The sequence below is a fragment of the Mytilus galloprovincialis genome, chromosome 2, assembly GCF_965363235.1.
Source record: "Mytilus galloprovincialis chromosome 2, xbMytGall1.hap1.1, whole genome shotgun sequence".
Taxonomy (NCBI): Eukaryota; Metazoa; Mollusca; class Bivalvia; order Mytilida; family Mytilidae; genus Mytilus; species Mytilus galloprovincialis.
In genome coordinates this window covers 73,268,467-73,291,554 of record NC_134839.1, presented here as the reverse complement: position 1 = coordinate 73,291,554, position 23,088 = coordinate 73,268,467, and the positions used below count along the sequence as shown (strand labels likewise).

The following is a 23,088-nucleotide window of genomic DNA, read 5'->3' as shown; positions in this document are numbered from 1 at the left end:
TCGCACAGTTTTGATGAGTATTCACAGCCATTGTAACTTAAACATGAAAAGGTATTGTAAACTCAGCATAGAATCACAAAGGGTTATACACTGGTTTAGGAGGATTTGTAGATAGGGAATAGCCCTTTAAGCACGGGCGGAGATTACAATTTACCAATATTTAAATAGAGATGGGTGTATAATTTCCTCTTTTAAGGAAATTACCACTTTTCGGTTAATTTTAAATCTATTCAAAAACTGAATAGCTGATACCCACCTTTAGCAATTAATGGCAATTTTGCGCTATTTTAACATGTAAAATGAAATTCTTATTTATAGTTTAAGAGAAAATTGAGGATCTTATATTTGACCCCTCCCTCTTTTGTTATTTAAGTTGAAATAGAAGGACAAGTCTATCATAAAAAATCACAATCAAAAGTGACTTAATTTAACATTTTGATAAATTGGAAAGTACCCTAAATTGCGCATGCCTTTCATTGCTACATGTAGGGGAGGCATATTTTAAAGTTTTAAGCATGCAGACAAAACATATCTCAGTGCCAAATCCCTTCCCTTATATTTGAGCCACATAGATGCATTAGATGCATAGGTAAGTTTTTTTGCAATCTTTTCAAGTGAGTTGTTTTAATTTTTGTCTCGTGTTTGTTTGTTTTTATATTCCCACTACGGTACTCTATTGTATGTTCTACATCAATTATCTGTACTTTATTATTAGAGGAAGATAAATTTATAAATTCTTTAGCACAAAGTGGATTTCAGTCGTTGTAAATGTAGAGCTATTAAAAATTTCTATTCTCTCCTGAAGTATAAAATTTATGTTATAAACACATTGTGTAACCGTGATACCTTTACTTATTTGCATTTAAGAAATACTGTTATTATAGACAGTTGAATGGTCATGTATCCGCAAAGCTTGTTGATCAATATCATAGACATGGAATGTGAATGGTTAATGGCCATTATTTTCAATTAAAATTTAATGTTATTTGTTTCACAATCTATTCTCTGTTCACTTTATATAATGTTTTAATTGTCACATATGCCTTTTTCACTACCGGCTTCCTTGTAGACATTAGTTACCATTTGAAGGAATACTTTGGACGATAGTTTCTACATGACAAGAACTTAATTGTACTGCAATTATTTCTGGTAATTGCTTTACGTTCATCGTTTATTCTCCGCCTATCTTTTTTAATATAAGAGTTTTGCATTTAACATACTTTGAAAAATTACGTTATGTACGTAAAGTATATCTGAATGCATTTCTACCAATGATAAATATATAAAACTGTTCTTAAATAAAGTTATATGTTGAAACTGGTACAATAATAGACCTTTTCTACCACACCTTCTTGTGTGCTTGACTTTAGTGACTAGGACATTGAAATTAACAGCTATTATAGTTCACCATACGGCCTTCCACAATGAGCAGAGTCCATACCACATAGTCAGCTATGAAAGGCCTAGAAATTACAAATGTTTTTAAACGAGAAAACTAATGGTCATAAATAAAGGCAACAGGAGTTTACCGCTGTTTTAAAGTCAAACATCGATTGAGAGATAACGAATTCGGGTTTCAAACTAAAACCGAGGGAAACACATCAACTCTAAGAGGAAAACAAAGAAACAACAGAAACACTGAAGTGAAACAAAAAACAAAAGACATTGCAACACAAACAAAAACGATCCATAAGATAACAACTGCCATTTTCCTGACTTGGTAGAGGTCATTATTTTTAGTTTTGAACCTGGTTTTGTGGCTAGCCAAAACTAGAGGCTCTCAAGACTCACCTGTATTTACTGATGCCTTGGAAATTCTGTAAAATAAGGTTAAAATCATAATTGATAGTATTAGTTATTATTATGATATCTAAAACAATAACAAAATACTGCAAAATTTCCGTAGAATTACTTACTCAGGGGCAGCAACCCAACAGCCGGTTTCGGATTCGTCTGAAAATTTCAGTGGAGATAAATCTAAATCTGATGACCATTTTGGCCACCTGTCAGATTTGCTCTAAAAGCTTAATTTTCAGAGATATAAACCAAACAACAGCGTTTCACTCCTAGGTTCTATTTTTAACCTATTTCGACCATGACGGTTGTAAGGCGGGGTCATCGGACACATTTGTTAAACTACATACCCTCATATTGAGTATGGCAAAGTATGGTTAAATTTGTTTCAGTATTTTCGGAGAGGAAAATGTTTGTAAAAGATTACGGTTGTCGGATTCGTCTGAAAAATTAAGGGCGGATAGATTTTAACCTGATTACATTTTTGCCCCAGTCAGATTTCCTGTGAATGCTTTAGTTTCAGAGATATAATGTAAAAAAGAAGATGTGGTATGATTGCCAATGAGACATCTCTCCACAAGAGACCAAAACGACACAAAAATTAACAACTTTTGGTAACCGTACGGCCTTCAACAATGCGCAAAGCCCATACCGCATAGTCAGCTATAAAAGGCCCCGAAATGACAATGTAAAACAATTAAAACGAGAACACTACCGGCTTTATTTATATAAAAAATGAACAAAAAACAAATATGTAAGACACAACTAAACGACAACCTCTGAATTACAGGCTCCTGACTTTGGACAGGCATAAACATACATACTGTGGCGGGGTTAATAATTTAATCGGGATCCCAACCCTCCCCTCACCTGGGACAGAGGTATAACAGTACAACATAAGAAAGAACTATAAAAATTAGTTGAAAAAGGCTTAACTCATCAGATGGACACAAATACAAGTGGACGTAGATGGTATAAGCCAAAAACCGCATTATACCACTATGTTCTTTTTTTTTAGCCATGTAGGCCATGTTGGTTGGCAGGCGGGGTCATCGGACACATTTTTTAAACTAGATATCCTAGTGATAATTGTGGCAAAGTTTGGTGAAATTTGGGCCATTAGTTTCAGAGAAGAAGATTTTTGTAAAAGTTAACAGACGACGACGACGCACGCCAAGTGATTAGAGAAGCTCACTTGAAAGGTTAGGTGAGCTAAAAAGCGAAAAATAAAAGGTTATTTAGTAATTTTTGTAACAAAAAATCGACAGAAGAATAGGCAACAGTAGTATACCGCTGTTCGAAATTCAAAAATCGATAGAGAACAAACAAATCCTGGTTACAAACTAAAACTAAGGGAAACGTATCAAATATAAGAGAACTACGACACAACATTAAAGTCATAATAAACGATTGACCGGTGAAAAAATAATGTTATTCCAATTCTTGAACCAATGCAAACAAACAGCATAAACTGAGTCTTCTGTGCACGATTTTATCATTATTTTCGCATACATTTCGTATATTGGTCAATTTTTTTTTCAATCGGTCAGTGTTGTGAGAATATGGCAGGTAATTAAAGTTCGTGTTTTGAAGTCGAAGTTTAACGATTGTCACCTGTTTTGTCAACAAACAACAAAAAAGCATGGATATTAAGCACGTGTTTAACATGTACAATCAGATAATAGTTTATTTTAAGGACATCCATGCTGCGTATTGCGATCACCGGATTTTTACAAGATGGGTCACACTGAGGTCACTTTGCATACGGAAAATATTTCGGAAGCAACAAAAAAAAAGTTATAAAAACAAATGCATTATTTTATTTTTTTTATTTGAGGTTTCTTGTGATTTTAAAATGTAACACACACAGAAATGAACTATAATATAACAATGGCCATTTTCCTGACTTGGTACAGGGCATTTTAAGACTAGAAAAAAATGTGTTAAAAGATTCTGTACCAAAGCATGAGGATAATTTGACTTGATGTTCCACACCACGGCAATGTTGTATATATTTGGTAAATGTTTAGGTCAACATTGAATTGATAGTTGTTTGATCAGACTTGGAACACTGAAAAGCAATGCTCAATATCAAGTATTAAAATGGATGTTACATTGATTTAAAACAAAAACTATTGATATGTTGTCTAGTATAAGGTAAAAGGTACTTTTATACGCATTGCACGTCGGATGTCATTTTAACTGAAGCATTTAAGGTAAAAATCAATACGTATCCTTTAACAGGAAAAGACACTACAATGCAATTTATAGAACACATCAATATTACTTTGTGAGAGCTCCTTCATTTGGTGTTGTATTTTACCTAATCAAACTTGGCCTCAAGGTTGCCTATATTCTTAAAATATCCCATTAAGTAAGTGTGGTGAGTCTCCTACTTAAAGCTTAATTTCATTTGTCTGCTAGGAATTTTCTTGCTTCATTAAAACTGAAATATAGTTTGCCTACTTTATAAATCTAATGAGACATTTAATTGTTCAGTAAACTAGTATTTAGTTCACATGGTCAAGGAACTCGTCAAGAATCCTTCAAATCTAGTATCATATAAACGAGGGTAAATGAAGAAAATTCGGTTAACCAAGATTAATAAATTAACAGACTTTGTATGAGAAATAAAGAAATGGTCGACAATGTTGCGAGATTTAATTGTTGAAATTAAAAAAAGGAGGATATGGGTTCTATGTTACAGCAAAATTCGGAAAAGGACTGAAATTGATTGAAATTTTACAAAATCTTCTCTACAATAAAAAGTAAAATCACAAAAATACTGAGGTCCGAGGAAAATTCAAACGGAAGGTCCCTAATCAAATGGCAAAATAAAAAGCTCATACACATTATACGATGTGACAACATATGCCATAGGCATACAGAGAGAGATGTGTTACAAACTGTAAAAATGAATATAAGTTTGGTATTACAATTTCTTATTTATATGGTTTTACAGTATCTTATTAATTTAAACAATTATAGGCAATCTGCACATTTTACTAAAATGTACTCTTTTTCTCAATTTCCCTTGCCTATTATGTATTTTCTAATACAATGCGTACATAAACTTTAAAAGGGTCGATGAACGGAACCACTTATTACTAGAGAAAAATTCAATCAATATTATTTCAACAAAAAAGGATTTCTATTTTTCAAAATTAAATATCCAGTGAAGAATGATTGATGCGGAAAGAAATTGCTCAACAGCAACAAAGTAAAACAATTATTATTTAGTTATTTGAATATATCTATGTTTCGTAACTTTGAGTCATAACTATGACCACACCTCTAATATGAGCAGAAATTGCAATACAAGTAACGAGAAGTCAATTATTACTGATGTTGTTAAATTAATAAGACAAGCTTGATTTTTTAACCAGTCAGGTACGATATAGAGATACCAAGATAATAAGCCGTAGAACAGACAAAACAAAAACCAAAGGAAACAAAAATACGATGGCAAAAAGTCTATAAATTTGAATAATAAAAAAAATAAAAGACTAAGATACACGAAACACAATACATTGAAGTTTAATTCATACAACTAAGATACACAACCACAATACATTGAAGTTTAATTCATACAACTAAGATACACGAACCACAACACATTGAAGTTTAATTCATACAACTAAGATACACGAACCACAATACATTGAAGTTTAATTCATACAATGTCAGATGCTGCTACGGACAGGGAAACAATTTTTGTTACCCTAGATAATTTCTTACGTCTTGCACATGTCCCTTGAAATAATTTAAAAAAAGGTCCTTTTAATAAATTCTAAAGAGTGAATGAAGGCTACCAAACTCACATACATACGCAGTCATATCATATATGCAACCCTTTCGTCATGAATACTTACGGTTCTGTAACGTACAAAAATTTTCCAAGATTAAATGATTGAAATTTGCTTAGCGCGCATTGACAATTAATTCATGTATAATCAGGACTTGATATAGTTTTGAAAACTGACAAAATCAAATGATGTTAATCAACGGAACCGATGAACTGCCAGATTCTTGACTTGGAAAAGGTAATTTTCGAAGAAATCAGTTTGTAGAACCTCGTTGTGTAACTTAACATTTCACTTGTTTGACAGTTGTAAATAGTTTCGTTATATAGACAACCCAAACAGACTTAATATTTTTATGTGACAATAATCTGGATACCGCTACCAAAACTGTACAAACATACATTACAGACTTAAAAGTTCAATCAAACCTACTATAAATCAATCAAAGAAGGGTTTTGGCGTTGATAATAGATATCGTATATAAAATACACCTTCTTGTTGAAGTAAAATATGAATACATAATTTTAAAAATAGAAACACTATTTAAAATTGCACCTCAGGACCCACCTTCACCGGGATCACACAAAGTCAGAAAATCCGATGTCAGAGATACATCAAAAACTATAATACCAACAGAAAGATTATGACACGAAGACAAAATAATAGGGAAAAAAAAGAAAAATATTAAGATTTACAACCTAAGCACCTAGACTCTATCACTCACAATCATCTTGTATTGAGAAGTAGACACTGATTATATATCTATTCAAAAAGTATAGTCAAATTCGTGGAAGGAGTCAGAGCTTTGCATGAGGGAGATACATTCCTTAATTTATAATAATTTTTATCATTTTGTAACAGCAAATTTTAATAACACAAAAAATCCGCATTTTCATGCCAGTACCGAAGTACTCGCTACTGGGCTGGTGATACCCTCGGGGACTAACAGTCCACCAGCAGAGCCATCGGCCCAGTGGTAGTAATAAAATTAACGGTACCAATTGTCTTGCACCAGATGCGCATTTCGACAATACATGTCTCTTCAGTGATGCTCGTAACCAAAATATTTGAAATCCAAAGCTTATATAAAAGATGATGAGCTATAATCCAAAAGGTCCAAAAAGTATAGCCAAATCCGTGGAAGGAATCAGAGCTTTGCATGAGGGAGATATATTCCTTAATTTATAATAATTTCTATCATTTTGTAACAGAAAATTTTAATAACAAACAAAATCCGTATTTTCATGCCAGTTCAGTACTTTCGGGAGAACCCTGAACTGTTATAATTTTACTCAGACGTTGTTAGATGGCAGCTGCAAGCCCTAGAAAACGAAGGCCTGATGAACAGGAAATATATAGTTGACACAAGGGTTCTGTAAAGTACAATACTTATGGTGCTCTCCCTCGAGGAATCATTTGTAATATCTTACATATTTCGACCAGACCAAGTGATTGAGTATTCATCCATGTACACTCTACGCAAGCAAACAAATACACCTCTTTGGCATGAGTTTACTGCTGAATGGAAAAAACTGGTAAAAAAAAACATTATTTACCTAAAGCCATAGTCGAAGAAATTACTTCAACTGTACCATAATTAAATTTGTATTCAGTGTTATTAAGCGAACTCGTGAAGACTCGTGTAGGCTATAGAATACGATTCAGCTGGGAGACATATACTTCCTTTTTAAGACTACTGTAACAACAATGTGTAATGTTACAACATAAAACAATTCACAGCGGTAAAAAATGAATTATTCTTGTTTTGTGATTTCTTCCATTCCTTAATATCGATTTTTAAGCGGAGAAGCAGACTTAGAACGATACAATCGGAATATAAAGGTTACACTTCTGTGAATATACACAATGCAATTTCCAAACTCATTAAGGTAGGCTTAAAATGTGCCACTGTCAGTATGGTGTTTCGTAAGAATTTATTTTCTAGAAGGAAAACTTGATATGCACTTCAATTTTTTCAAAGGTCCAAATTTAGGGATGTACGGTAATATTTTAAACAATTATGTACTCCGCACTTGTAAGTGTTTATATTAATACTAAAAGTCTACTACCCGTCTTTACTTTCTTTATACCTTCGATGCATATTCGTCGGAAACTTTGGTTTTAGGGAACACCATTCGTGCGTTTAGGGGTCGTGACTTCCGTTCCAATTTTGAGCCAGTGATTGGAAAACTATAAAGCTATATTGCACGAATTATTTGGCAAATTGAGTTCTCATAATTGTGTTTCAGCACTTCTGTCATTAGGGAATTGTGATTAAGTACCTACAGAACAAATAAGATTCGAGTTCATCCTGCACAATGTCGACCACAAGATGCTCGATGAACGTTTATAGTGCAGGGATAAAGGCGATCCCCTCTGTCTTGTAAATGACGAGTTTTTTCCGGCGACGGACAAACTCGAACGCGGTCTATTAGGCCGCTATCCATGTGTATTAAATTAATACTTGTAACAATCCCAAAGTAAGTCTATCATGAATTCCATTACTTTTCAATTAATAGACTGTTTTCTATTTTGAAGCGGCTGACTCAAAAGGCTGGTGCCAAAGGCCATCTACATTTGATACATCCACTTTATATCTAGCACATTCAGAATATGCTGCACATATTTAAATATTTTTTTTCAATTAAATGCAGGATACAAGGTGGATATCATTAGTGTTTAAGTGGGAAGTTTTCCTTACCCTGGCCATGCGAGGCACAAAAACACACAGTAACAACTAATGTTTAATGTAGACAAACATATTGTGACATAGTCACGATTGGAGAGGCAATGAAAAAAAAACCAAAATTTAAAATTTCTTTTCAGCACTTGAAAAAAAAGTATTAGAGTGACACATTGTCAGTCAAACTCATTAGAGTCTTCCCTTTCATTGTCATCTTCCTCACTGCCATAGTCCTCATCATTATGGAAGATTGAGCAGCTTTAAAATGTGTGACATTTTTGTACTCACTCGTCACATTTCTTCTTCGTCGTTTCGATTTAAATCAGTTTAACCATTCGCATCTGCTGTGTCCAACACTTCTGCAGGAGCAGTTGTTACTACTTTATCTGGAGCCTTGCCCTTAAGTTTTCTCCTGGATTTTGCCTTATACATTATACCAATTGTCAACGTTAACGCATTTATTGGTCAGCTGTGTATCCTCTTTTACTGGAGGTCTATTTATGGATACTTGTAGTAACCCTGAAAGCTTTATATCCTTCAGTAGTACACTGTGTATCTTGATACGTTTCACTGCTGAAGCTCCACGTTCAGGTTGGGCATTACTGAATGGTAAGGATAGTATTATTGCAGCATTGCTGAAGCTCCACGTTCAGGCCGGGCATTACTGAATGGCAAGGATAGTATTAATTCAGCTATATCAGACACTCAAGGTAAAACTTAACCTTTGTCTAAAGGATATCGTACACAAAGGTTCAATAATCTTTTTAAGACAACACCTATGGTTCCTTTCTCATGGCTTGAAAGAATCTCTTTTTTTAGCCTTACCATATTGTACTTGTAGCTCATCCATTCAGCAAAAAGATCATTCTTTGCCTCCTCATCTCCAGCTAAAAAAGGAGAGCCCAGATATCTATATTCTCATTTCCATAAGGGCCAAACACACTAAAAGCAGTCAAAAGTGGTGCTGGCTCATCAAATCTCTCATCCAAGTTGTTTCTCAAGGCTTAAAACACGGGATGTTTGGCTAGCCATAAAACCAGGTTCAACCCATTATTTTTTTTTCTTAAAATGTCCTGTACCAAGTCAGGAAAATGGTTATCTTATAGTTCGTTTCTATGTGTGTTGCATTGTCGTATGGTTATTTTGGGTTTCACACGGTGATAGTAAAATAAAGTGAGCTAATATCTTTTTGTCTGGGCTAACTGATTTTTAAGTCTAGTAGCTCAGCTGGCTACTGGCTTCAAAGTTTTTTGACGCCTGTGACATGTTAAAGTTTTCAATCTTCTGTAGAAGCAACTGTATGCAGACTCCCCCAAGTAACAGGAAATAGCAAGCAAATAAACTCATCATAGATACCAAATATACGCCAGACGCGCGTTTCGTCTACAATAGACTCATCAGTGACGCTCAAATCCAAAAAAGTTTAAAAGGCCAAATAAAGTACGAAGTTGAAGAGCATAGAGAACCAAAATTCCTTAAAGTTTTGCCAAATACAGCTAAGGTAATCTATGTCTGAGGTAGAAAAGCCTTAATATTTCAAAAAAATCAAAAATTTGTAAACAGCAAATTTATAAATATAACCATATTAATGACACTTCATGTCAGCACAACAAGTGCCGACTACTGGGCTTGTGATACCCTCTGGGAAATAAATCTCCACCAGCAGTGGCATCGACACAGTGGTTGTAAAATATATGTTGATAAACCTGTTTCCCTAACAAATACTATATGTTGTTAATAAAAAAAAAAGTGCCGCTTTTGGTGTCATTTTTCTTTTTTCAATGAATTATCTCAATCTTTATATCAGCTTGGTCATGCACCCAATCACAATGTCTGGGAAAAAATGTTTTTACTGCACACACAGAGTGTTTCCTTACTACATACAATACGTCATTCACAATATTGGTAGCGGGAGTGTTTCAAAAGAACCACATATGATCTATCACTACAAACCATTAAAGTCTGAAATGGACTATATCTGTACTCGACTGTAGTGATTTTTACTCGACCAGTCTGAATTGGTCTGACTTTTATTTGACATTACTCGACCCCAGTCTGAACCATACTTGACTGTACTGAATCGTACTTGACCCTTATCATTGACGTTGAAAATAGTCTGAACTATTACTCGACCAGACTGAAACAGTCTTAACCCATTCTCGACATGTACTCGACCTATTTTTCCAATCTAAACCATACTTAACCAAAGGTCTGAACAATACTCGACCAGTCTGAACCATACTTGACCAAAAAACCTCTACTTTTTTAACTGTTAAAATAAATTTCTTTTTAACTGACATATATAACAAAAGCCAACAAAATTTATAAAAAAATTTAACCTTATAAAAGAAATACATCTCTTGACTATATTTAGGATAATAAAATATAGTATATATAACTTATCAAAAAGGGATAAAATTAAATAAATAAATAAAATTGTTTTTCTGATAAGTGGTGAAATATAAAGTATAACCTCTGCTTGGGGACAAACTCATAAATAAGATCACACCTGGTCAGAGGTATTAAATTCTAAATAACATTGATTCAAAATTGCAACAACCTGTTTGAATTAAATAACAAGGCGTTTCGAATATACATGTATGTACTAGATAAGTAATACACGAATTTAAGAAAATAGGGCTTTCTTTTTACCTGTAAAACACACATGTACTGAAGTAATTAGAGCATATTGAAGTGCTTTATGTATGCCATGTTAATTTGACAAAAAAATACTTAAATTAATTGAAATTTTGTTTTACTGTTACATTGGAATACATTTCCTTTTTTAAAAAGGTAATCAAGGTTTGCTATGAAAATTCTATTATCACGATTATATTAAATTCTTGGTTTAAAAAAACAAAACAATTAAGCTCTCATTTTTTTTTAAAATTTATTAAGTTGTTTTATATAATATTTTATATATATCTTAATAAAAAAAAACATTCACTGCATTATTACCTGAACTCAACAGACACCTAAAATCTATACTAGGCTAAGTTAGTGGTGAAAATAGTCTAGTTACCATAAAATACTTCCGAAATATTCATAACATTTTGAATAATATTGAAAATATTAGTCACAATTCATTTTTTTTAGATTATTTGATCAGCTTGTTTTATTTATATATTAAAAGTTGATATATATTATTATGTAAGTGTTGATTAATTTTGACTTGAAGTTATATTATGATTGATTATTGTGAAATTTTAATTTCAATACTGTATTGAATATATTTTTAATTTCAAGTTGTTGTTCAAATTTCATTTTTATTAAAAAAAAATCCTAAATTGATAAAATTCCGTTGATAGATAAAAAGAATAGGTCTAGGTTGGTTAAGACTTGGTCGAGTATGGTTCAGACTAGGTCAATATGGTTTAGATTAGGTCGAGTACGGTTCAGACTAGGTCGAGTATGGTTCAGACTAGGTCGAGTACGGTTCAGACTCGTATAAAATGGTTAAGTACTGGTCAAGTACACATCCAGACTGTTAAGTATGGTTCAGACTACTGTCGAGTATTATCAAGTAAATCTCAGACGAATTCAGACTGGTCGAGTAAAAATCAGTACAGTCGAGTACAGATATAGGCCATTTCAGACTTTTAATGGTTTGTAGTGTATATTATTCTTATACATTTTGCCTGCTATTATTAAACTTGAAACACATGTTAATCTAAAAATGAATCAATATTGGGGAGTTTGTTTTGCCGTCATTGTGACGTGGAATCTAATACCTTGTGTGTTTTATATATATGTCGAGCGCTGTGAATGTTAAAGACCACATCCAACAACTCTCTAAGAGGTCATTATACCCTCATTTCCTGTTGCAGCTCAACTTTCCAATCCTGTCGACGCTAAGCCACCTTGCAAAATCGATCTAATGTAATGATACATTGTTAAAATGTTCCAGTTCTGGACTGGGTTGCACAACCGTCCATAAAGTTAACAGACTATTCACTCCTAATAGACTATACAAAAGTTCATTGCGACGTCATTTTCGTGATTTTCGATTATTTTCACGACGGCATCACGATAAAGGACGCTGAAAAGCAGTAAGGGAGGAGTTTTAATTGAGATTAATCAGAAATATCGTTGTTCATGCAGTTGGTTGAAAATATCTGAACATAATGCAACGTGTACTTGAATAAACGAATATCAAAGAAATGATAAATGAGGTACAATATGGAGAAGTTAAAGTAACATGACAGAACTTTCAATCAAATGATAGAAAAAAAAAACATACTTGTGGAGGACCACAAGCTACTCCTGTATATCAAGATAGTTAAATCATCATGGACACGATGAAGAATACCACATTTTGAGTTTGTTTGACGAGAGAGGAAATTCCTTGGACGAAGGTATCTTGATTTTTTATCTACAAATTATAGTTAAAAGTATTAGAAGTGAACTGTCAGTTGCAAGTTTATTCCATAGTATTTTTGAAATGTTCTTAACCGTTTGATAACGAGCATTAATCAATGGAAAATAATAACAAATTCAAAAATTCAAAACAATAGTCAAGTAGTGCGCCATGTTTTTGGAAATAAAAATTATAAATACTCATATAATGAGTGTTCATTTTATATTCGATTAGAAAATACCCTCAAATCGCAGTGAGTGATTACCCTGTCATAACTCCGTCTCGATCCCTTTTCAGTTGCATCGATTCTATCAGTTTTGTTCTGGTATAGATGTGAATTAATCTACGATATTTAAAGATCGGTGATCTATAATTGTTTTGTTTTATTTATACCAAAGTTTAATATTATTTAGAATAATGTGGTTATCTATTCGCTACCAATTTGTTTGAAATGATCTATTCGACACTAACAATTTATAAATAGTGTAACAAACGTTATCAGTATGAACTTTACCAAGAACTATTACTCCCAATTAACGACGGCTACACTTTCATATCGCCTACGATCAATGACAAATTTGAGGAAAACGACAATACTAAGATTAGAAAGTTTAAAAAATAATTCCTATATTTTTGACTCAAAATATGAGCAAAAAATGACAAATTTGAGGGAAACGATAAAGCTATAGATTAGAAAGTTTAAAAAATAATTCTTCGGTTCAAAATACAAAATCACACGACCAATGAAATGTCTTTGCCAGAGTCGATGACAGCATACATTGAAATATAAAAAAGTATGCCAAAATGACCAAACTATATGACAAATTCTAAATATCAATCAAACTATATTAATCAATAGAACAATTGAAAAAAAAGATTGGAATTCTGCAATCATTAAATATTATCAACGTGTTGCTTTTATTCATGTCCGAACTCTATCTAGTGAAATGTCAAAATGAACAACAGAAATAGTTGTTGGGCTTGTGAACCCATCATGTATACAGCAGCAGCACCACCACCACCATCAACAACACCAACAACAATTTTTATTTGTCAATGAAGACGCCTCAAGGAGCAGTACAATCAGTTTAAATTAAAAACCAACTCTGAACAATTGAAGGTCTTTCCACCAGTCAATATCGATTTTATTATCAAAATATTGAAAATCAGTTTTAATATCATTTCCTACGGCTTTATGATGTATAAATATGAATTTAAAGCAAAGGTCAAAATCTAGAACGTGCAAATTACCTCAATTTCAAGGTCATAAACCAAGGATCTCAAATCAAATGACCCTAGGTCTTTATTATGTATTGTTAATGAGTTATATCACTTTACGCATAATTCTATATATAAGATGGACGAAAACTCCTACTTATTGTTTACACATCCTGTCAACCAAAATTTATAAGTAACGGCATGTCGCAACTAACAGTTTAGTGAAAATAAGATGTTGATATGTTAAAAGGTTTTGAAAACTAGTAAAATTAAGCCAAAATAAACATTAAGAATATGACCTTGACCTTTGACCTTGACCTTATTTTATTTTTTTTTTTGGACCAAGGATTTCAAATCAAAAAACCCTAGGTCTCTATCACTTATGATATACCAGTTAGAAATGCATTTCACTTATATCAAATACATGAGGGGAAATAACTCTCATATGGAGTCTCCGGATAGCTTCGGTCAAAACTAAACTCCTAATCCTGAAGATGTAACGAGCAATTTGGTAAACTAAATTTGTTGTAATCTTTTACGGTTGCGAAGGAGTAGTGGCCACATGAAAAACTGTTTGGGGAGATAACTCTTACAACGCAAAGTATTTAGTTACACGATTGTCAGTTTAAAAGCGTATAAACTACAAAATGTATACGATATCATATTCCAAATATCTAAGCGACATCTTTTTAAAACAACAAAATTACGCAAGAAAACAATTAGGCGGAGAAAAAAAAATAATAATAATAATCAGAACAAAATCAAAAGGTCTTTCCACGGAAAGGTGGAAAGACCTAATTAAAGTGTACAAATAATTGCGGTGATTTTTTTCATTGAACTATTTGAATTTACAATACATGACAATTCAATAGAACTATATAAGAGAAGGGAGACAACAAACACAGTATATATTCTCAAAGAAAATGAGTAAACACAATCAGTACCGTTGTATAGTGAGAAGAAGGGCTGGGGGGGGGGGGGGGGGGGGGGGGCTTCTCCGGTGTTATTACTTTTACTCTTCTAGTCTTTATTAAATTATCTATAAATTTAAGAATTATGTTATTAACAAATGGATCTCCATTTAACATCAACCATACAAAGTTAGATCGGTCATTTAAAGTTTTAAAATTAGTAAATTTAGAGGATAAATCTAAAACGAAACCTTTCAGTTTTAAGTGATGGGCATTGAAGAAGAAGGAATTTAATTCTCAACAATGTCTTTATTACATAATTTACAAAATCTTTTGTTGGGGGGTATTCCTTTAAGTCTTCCCTTTTTTATTTCAAGTTCATGTGCACGGATTCTTTTTTTGGTTAACTCGTTTAATATTTTACAATTATTTAACAATAAATATTATTTTTTAATAGTCTATAGGTTCTTAATTTATTTCCATGCACCGTCCCAGGTTTGTCATTATTCAATTGATTAAACCAAATTTCATCATATTTAATTCGGAGTTTTTTTTTTTAATGATATGAGATTTGTGATTTAACAAATATTCTGGGGTTAAGTTGAGATATTTATATAATGAATAAATGCTTCCCAACCAATTGTCGTTACATTTTTTTGATAAAATTTTGGACTCTTCAAATGCTTTTTAATGAGGGATTTATTTTGTTCTGAGTCTTATCCAAAATTTAGTCATATTAATAATAACCTGAAGAGAGAGGCGGTAGCGCCCTAACGTTCCTATCACTGCTAGGTTAGTTGATCTTCTAGGTACCTGTTGAGAATATTTACAAAATTTAACATGTAATTTTTCGATAACTAGATCTTTACACATCTGGAAAAAAATAGATGTCTCCTTTGATTGTAACTTATTTGGAGAGAATTGGCCCAAAGTTTCTAAACCATGTAACAAAATTGGCTTCAGTATGTGGTCAAAAAGTGTTACATAACAGGTATAAAATGAGTAAAATATCTTTTTAATTCAAAAAAGACTTTAAATGATTAAACTTAGCATCTGGAAATCTGCCAGATACAGTGAATATAATGCCAAGATAATTATATTTTTCCCATTATTAATTAGCTGACTTTTAAATGAGAATTTTTCCTTTGATATTGTCCCTGTGCAGTCTACGATCTAAGCCCAAGAATTGGCATCAAAATGATGTTGAATAAAAAATGAACTTATCTCCTGCACCTCTTGGAAAACACCATATTTTCAAACTGTCACATCAATTATATCATGTTAGTTCACAGATACCACATGGTTTCTCTCTCAATTTACAGGTGACAATAGTTTCAAGAAGGGATAACAATGAAATATACACAATACCAATACCAATCAAGAAAAGATATCTTTTTTCTATTATAAAATTTATGTGATTTTGATATTTTTTACAAAAAAATTCTTCTTCAATAAATTGCAATATTAGAAACTTTTAAAAACCATATATAAAAATAATTAGTTTTACAATAAATTGTGAAAGTCAGGATAAACAACATCAAAGAATATTACCAAAATAAAAATAAAACACATCAAAATTTAAGAAACAAAAATAGGGGGATCCATACATGCGTCTGTACATTTTCCTAATTTTTTTTTTAAAGTTTTACCATTTTGTGTTTGAAACATCTGTTTGTTAAGTAATATTATCGGTCACCTTATCAGTATGAAATGACAGATTTATAGCCCTTCTTAACCATTTTATAATCGAGAGAAGATATGAAATTTTCACTTTCTTGTCTAGGACTGTGTGTTATTAGAAATTAACACTTTTGCTTCCTTCATGTCCTTTTTTAGTCCCAATTTATTACAATAATCCATTAAATTATGTAAGCAATTTTGTTATCCAGATTAGGTTTCAGAAATCATAATGAGGTCATCAGCATACATTAAACAGTTTATGGTACTGTTGTTTAACAAAACTGGGCAAACAGCTAGAATAATAAATTTCTGCTAAATCATTAATGAAAAATTTAAACAATGTAGGTCTCAGATTATCCCCTGACGTACACCAATATCTGATGGGAAATTTTCAGTCCGTATGTTACTATTAGTTTTTACACGTAAAGATGTGTTTTTATACATATCTTTAATTTTATTATAAAATAAGTCGCTCCGAGCTTCCTCAATTTAAAAAAATAAGCCTAAAATAACGCCAAACCTTGTCAAATGCCTTTTATTAAATCAACAAAAACAGGCGTTTATGTCCCTGCCAAGTTTATTAATCAATTAGGGTTTCAAGTACAAACATATGGTCGCTAGTTCTATTTCCTTTACAAAATCCCATTTGCTCTGGACCAACTAGATTTTTTTTAGTTATAAATTTATCTAATCTGTTATTTAGTATTTTTAGAAAGAGTTTTCCTACACAACTACCTATTGTGATGTCCCTAAAATTTGAGGTGTCTTCTTTAGATCCGTTTTTATGTAATGGGACAATAAATCCTTTAGTAGTCAAAGCTGTTTGATTTATTGTTTTTTTTTAGTGATTTAACTGCTTCATTTATCTCTATTTCTGAAATTTTATAATACAATTCTGTAAAATCATTATGATTTTCTAGTTTATTAAGTGAATCAATTAGTTCTTTATTTACAGGTAAGAAATTTGAATACCAGGTAAACTGAATCATATTAATCTATCCTGATTAAATCTTGAAATTTATACAATAAAATATAGTCGCCGTCAGCTGAAATTCGTAGCGGTTATCGGTAAAAATAATCTAAACTATCAATCGCGTTTACTCGAGATATAGTTTTTTACATTCCATTCAAAAATCGCATTTAGAAAAACCACTACTGACCTACCTTTTAAGTGATCGCACTGTAATAATCCTGACCTTCACATTTTCCAGAATATTTTCCATTGTAATTCCGCCATCTTCGTTTCTATGAGGATCATTTGTTTACATATGACATTCGTCACTGTACGCAGTTTCCTGAAATGTTCCTTTCATTGATGTGATAAGGTTTCCCGCGCTTTATGCAAATTTTATGAAATTGAACTCCACGGAAACACTTCCGGTAAAAACAATGGCTGATTCCACCATTCAAAATCGTCTATGAAAAGTGAAGGTCAGGATTATTACAGTGCGATCACTTAAAAGGTAGGTCAGTAGTGGTTTTTCTAAATGCGATTTATGAATGGAATGTGAAAAACTATATCTCGAGTGAACGCGATTGATAGTTTAGATTATTTTTACCGATAACCGCTACGAATTTCAGCTGACGGCGACTATAGTTTAAACCAAACAGATTTTTTTTTGAATGACGTTGACTGCAAATTAATACGTGCGAAATGAGCTGGTACAACTATAAAACAAAGGTGCCGACAGATCAGATGTTACATAGCAGTTGTGCGAAAATACATTCCATATATTAAATAGCACTAACCAACATTATAAGCCGGTATATTAAAATTTGACAACGATAGAGCAATAATAACAGAGGCTACGCATTTATTAATCGTTCAAAATAAATAGCAGTTTGATAATGATTTAATTAATAAATTTTGACTAAGGTTAAATAATTGAACGTGACTGCATATTGTACATCCCTTCTAAATTAACAAAACCAAAAGTAGAACTGGAAGTCAGCTTTCACAAGAGTTCAGACTTATTTGTGAGAGCTGACATCTCCTTTACACGAGCTATTCAACTGCAGGATGAAACATGGAAGTCGTGTGGTATCAGACGATATCTGACTTGCCAACAAATACTGAATACACAAATATTTATTATCCACTCCTCTCGGTCTGTGTACACTATATTTTGCCATGTAACTTGCAAAATCCAGTTTTGAAGATTTTTTACTTTATCGTTTGAAGTGAAAAATATTTGAATCTACATTTTAAGATGATACAAAAAATAATAATCAAATTTCTGCTCTATAGATTTCCTTTCATAAATGAAATCTTAAATATATCCCTAACAAATGCACCGTATAAAATGCATATAAGAGAACACCTACTTATAAACTGTTACGCGTCGCATACTAAGTATAGAGACATGCATACAATGTAATAAAAAAGGAATTCTTAAAGCTTACTTTGACAAATTTTAAACTAACTTCATTTCAACAAGTTTTAATTAAATGTTCTAAAATAGAGCTACAAAAAAAAAAATGCTCTGCTTTATATATTTTTTTCATTAATGGAGTGTGAAATATATTCATAATAAATGCACCGTATTAAATGCAAATATGAGAACACCTACTTATAAACTGTTACGCGTCGCATACTAAGTATAGAGACATGCATACAATGTAATAAAAAAGGAATTCTTAAAGCTTACTTTGACAAATTTTAAACTAACTTCATTTCAACAAGTTTTAATTAAATGTTCTAAAATAGAGCTACAAAAAAAAAAATGCTCTGCTTTATATATTTTTTTCATTAATGGAGTGTGAAATATATTCATAATAAATGCACCGTATTAAATGCAAATATGAGAACACCTACTTATAAACTGTTACGCGTCGCATACTAAGTAAAGAGACATGCATACAATGTAATAAAAAAGGAATTCTTAAAGCTTACTTTGACAAATTTTAAACTAACTTCATTTCAACAAGTTTAAATTAAATGTTCTAAAATCGAGCTACAAAAAAAATGCTCTGCTTTATATTTTTTTTTCATAAATGGAGTGTATAATATATTCATAATAAATGCACATGAGAACACCTACTTATAAACTGTTACGCGTCGCATACTATGTTTAGAGACATGCATGATAAATCTAAATTAAAAGACGTATTAAAAAAAAACGGAACTCTTAAAGCTTACTTTGACAAATTTTAAACTAACTTCATTTCAACAAGTTTAAATTACATGTTCTTGTTTTTGTCCAACCTTTTTTAAAAAGTTAAATGTTATGCTGTAACACGACTAATTTATGTTAGGGAAGAACGTGGTTTTCGTCAATACATTTATATCTTATTTTTTTATATAAATCACGCCAACTTTTAATCTTTTTTTCACATTTTGTTATGTCGGCACGTTTAATTGATTATTAAACAATAATTGTCTTACTGGCAATCAAACTACGTATCATTGGTTTTATATCAAACTTCGAGAAGTATGTCCAGTGCACGATGTTTTGTCGATATTGTCAACATCGCAATGTCAACTTTATAGTGTCGTTATTGTGCTAACATTGTATCCTATCTTTATGTTCTGTACCTTTGTCACATCGTATATTCGTGATGTTAACAATTCGTGTCAACATCGTGTTTATGTTGTAAATCGACTCTATAACTTTCTGTTTACATCGTTGACATCGTATACATCGTGATGTTGACAATATAGTTTTTACATCGTCAACATCGTATAGATGTTGTGAACCAAGTCTTTACCTTTGTGTTTACATCGTTCACATCGTATACATCGCAATGTTTACTATATCGTGTCAACATCATGTATAGGTTGAATATAGAGTCCATACCTTTCTGTTTACATCGTTCACATCGTATACATCGTGATGTTGACAATATCGTTTTTACATCGTCAACATCGTATTGACGTTGTGAACCAAGTCTTTACCTTTGTGTTTACATCGTTCACGTCGTATACATCGCAATGTTGACAATATCGTGTCAACATCGTGTTTATGTTGTATATCAACTCTATAACTTTTTGTTTACATCGTTAACATCGTTTATATCGTGAGGTTTGAATATTGTTTATACATCATTTGCATCGTCAACATCGTATAAATAATGTGTACCAAGTCTATACCTTTGTATTTACATCGTTCACATCGTATGCATTGTGATGTTGACAATATCAATAAAAAGTTTTTTTATTCATTTCTATAATAAATTTTCAATGAAGTTTGTCGACTAAATATATACAGTTTGCATTTTTATGTTTTTTTTTTTAACAACAAATATTTTAATTAAATGTGATGTTATAGCTCTAATTTGACACAAAATAGTGTCAACATAGTTTATATGGCGATGTAAACACAAAATCTTTTTAACATTGTATACATAACGATGTCAACGATGTAAACAATATATAAGAGTTGAGACAATGTAAACGATGTACACACAATATCGTGTAAACATTGTATACATCGCGATGATAACGATGTAAACAATATATAAGAGTTCAAATAATTTATACGATGTTGACACAACATCGTGTTAACATTGTATACATCGCGGTGTTAACGATGTCAACGATGTAAACAATATATAAGGGTTGAAACAATGTATACGATGTTTCGTGTTAATATTTTATACATTGCGATGTAAACAATGTAAACACAATATATTTTCTAGATTGTATACATCGCGATATCAATAATGTCAACGATGTAAACAATATATAAGGGTTCAAACAATGTAAACAATGTTGACACAATATCGTGTTAACATTGTAGATATTGCGATGTCTACAATATTGATTAATCATCGTGCACTGGACATGTTTTTATGTGAGGTTAAAAAAATTGAAAGAAAAAACCGACAATCTAGAAGGCAGAGAAAAACATTTTAAAGAAATATACAATTTATAAATTTGAGTGAGAATTTCTTTCAAATAACATTTATTTAAAACTGAATTCAACCAGACGTTGGAAAACTGTAGACAGACCTCTTACATCACTGGAGTAAAGCTGATGACCGTAACACGATTCACGGTCATCCCAAGATATCGGATAAAAAAAATAGGTCAGTATTTGTATTGTCTGTTAAAGTTATTCTAAATCATTTTCTTAACAAAGCATACATTGAGATGATGTAAATTAAAAAAAATCACACGGAAATCACAAATTACTACCAAAAAATGTGCAGGAAACAGGAAATTCGATTTGACAAAATAATCAGTACATTTTAATGTATTGTGGATAAATAATTTAATATCTAGGTAAGTATTGAATTCTATAATTAACAATCGAATCATGTTGACATACTAATAAAACATGAAATTCATCACCAACGAATTTATGACATAAAGTACATATTCTCTCTGGTCTAGGTATATGTTGCCAACGGCCTGTCTCGATTGGAATACGTTAGTAGTTCGATGTCCTTAATTTAGTTACCCACCCTCTGTTTTGTTCAGATAGTCTAATTAAATATTTTTTTCTAATCCAAAGTCTTTTTTAAATGTCCAATAAAATTGTCCCCGAGATGAATTTTCTATATTTCCTAACCATGAGGTAATAAACTGATCACTCAATATTCGATCGAGATAATTTTTATCACAAGAGCCAATTTGATTCATGGAAATATATCTTAGACCAGGTTTATTAAATATTGATTCTACAGAATCAATCCATTTTCAAAAGACCATGACTCTTCAATGATAACATCAGCCTGTACAAAGAACTACTGGGTTTACTGCTATTGTTTACAACTGTACACCAATACGAAATCATTCTACATTTAAAAAAAAATACGAAATCATTCTACATAATCTCGAATTTGCAGAGGAAATCTTTCCAATTCTACATCCACCATAAAATTGGGGTAGTATTTCGAACTTTTAAAATTCTTTTGTAAAATTTAAAATGCATCTGTTCAATACTTTTCAAATACTCAAAACCCAAACTTCAGACTTATATCAAAGAATTGGTTCTATCATGGATTCAAATAATTTCAGTTGCGAAATACAGGATTGTTTTTGTTTCTAACAATTCTAAGTATAAAATGCATAGATTTTTGTGTTTGGTCAATAAGTTTCTTTTTGGTATCTAAAAAGGTACCGTTATATTTAAAAAAAAAAAACAAAACACCTGAATAAATAAAAATCAAGAATCTCAAGTTTTTTGTTTTGTAAAAAAAAATTAAATTTCTTTTTACTTTTGTAAAAAAAAACACTTTTTACTTTTCCTCTTTCTAAAAATCATAACCTTTGATATTTTAAGATTTACTTCTAATATCCACTTTTCACAATGTAACTGAAAAATGTTTACTGATTGCTGCATACCTTCTTCTGTTTCAGATAAACTTTCAGTTTCATCTGCATATATTATAACAAATAATTCAAAAATATGTGCAATTCACTCGGAAATTTCTTTTACAGTTTCTAGTGGAATCCCATCTAGACTCTTAAAGTAGTTTTGTAAGTCATTAAGAAATATTGAAAACAAAAAAGGCGATTACTGCTCGCCCTGTCTTACACCTGCTAAACAAAAAAAGGGTATCAGACTGACATCCATTATACTTTATACAGTCATCTTAGTACCAGAATCTATGACAAACAAGAAGATTTTGATTTTGAAATTATCAATTTCCCCCACCTTAGTAGCAACATACCAACTTCACCTGCATATGGAATAT

General features: G+C 31.7%; 1 protein-coding gene across 1 annotated transcript in view; it reads right to left on the bottom strand.

Annotated features, from left to right (window-relative positions):
- LOC143064351 (organic cation transporter protein-like) overlaps positions 1-23,088 on the bottom strand; it is a 79,944-nt gene that overhangs the window by 11,591 nt on the left and 45,265 nt on the right. Inside the window, exon 12 of the transcript XR_012975228.1 lies at positions 1,792-1,817. The gene's annotated coding sequence lies outside the window, so the exon portion shown is untranslated. The remainder of the gene's footprint in view (positions 1-1,791; positions 1,818-23,088) is intronic.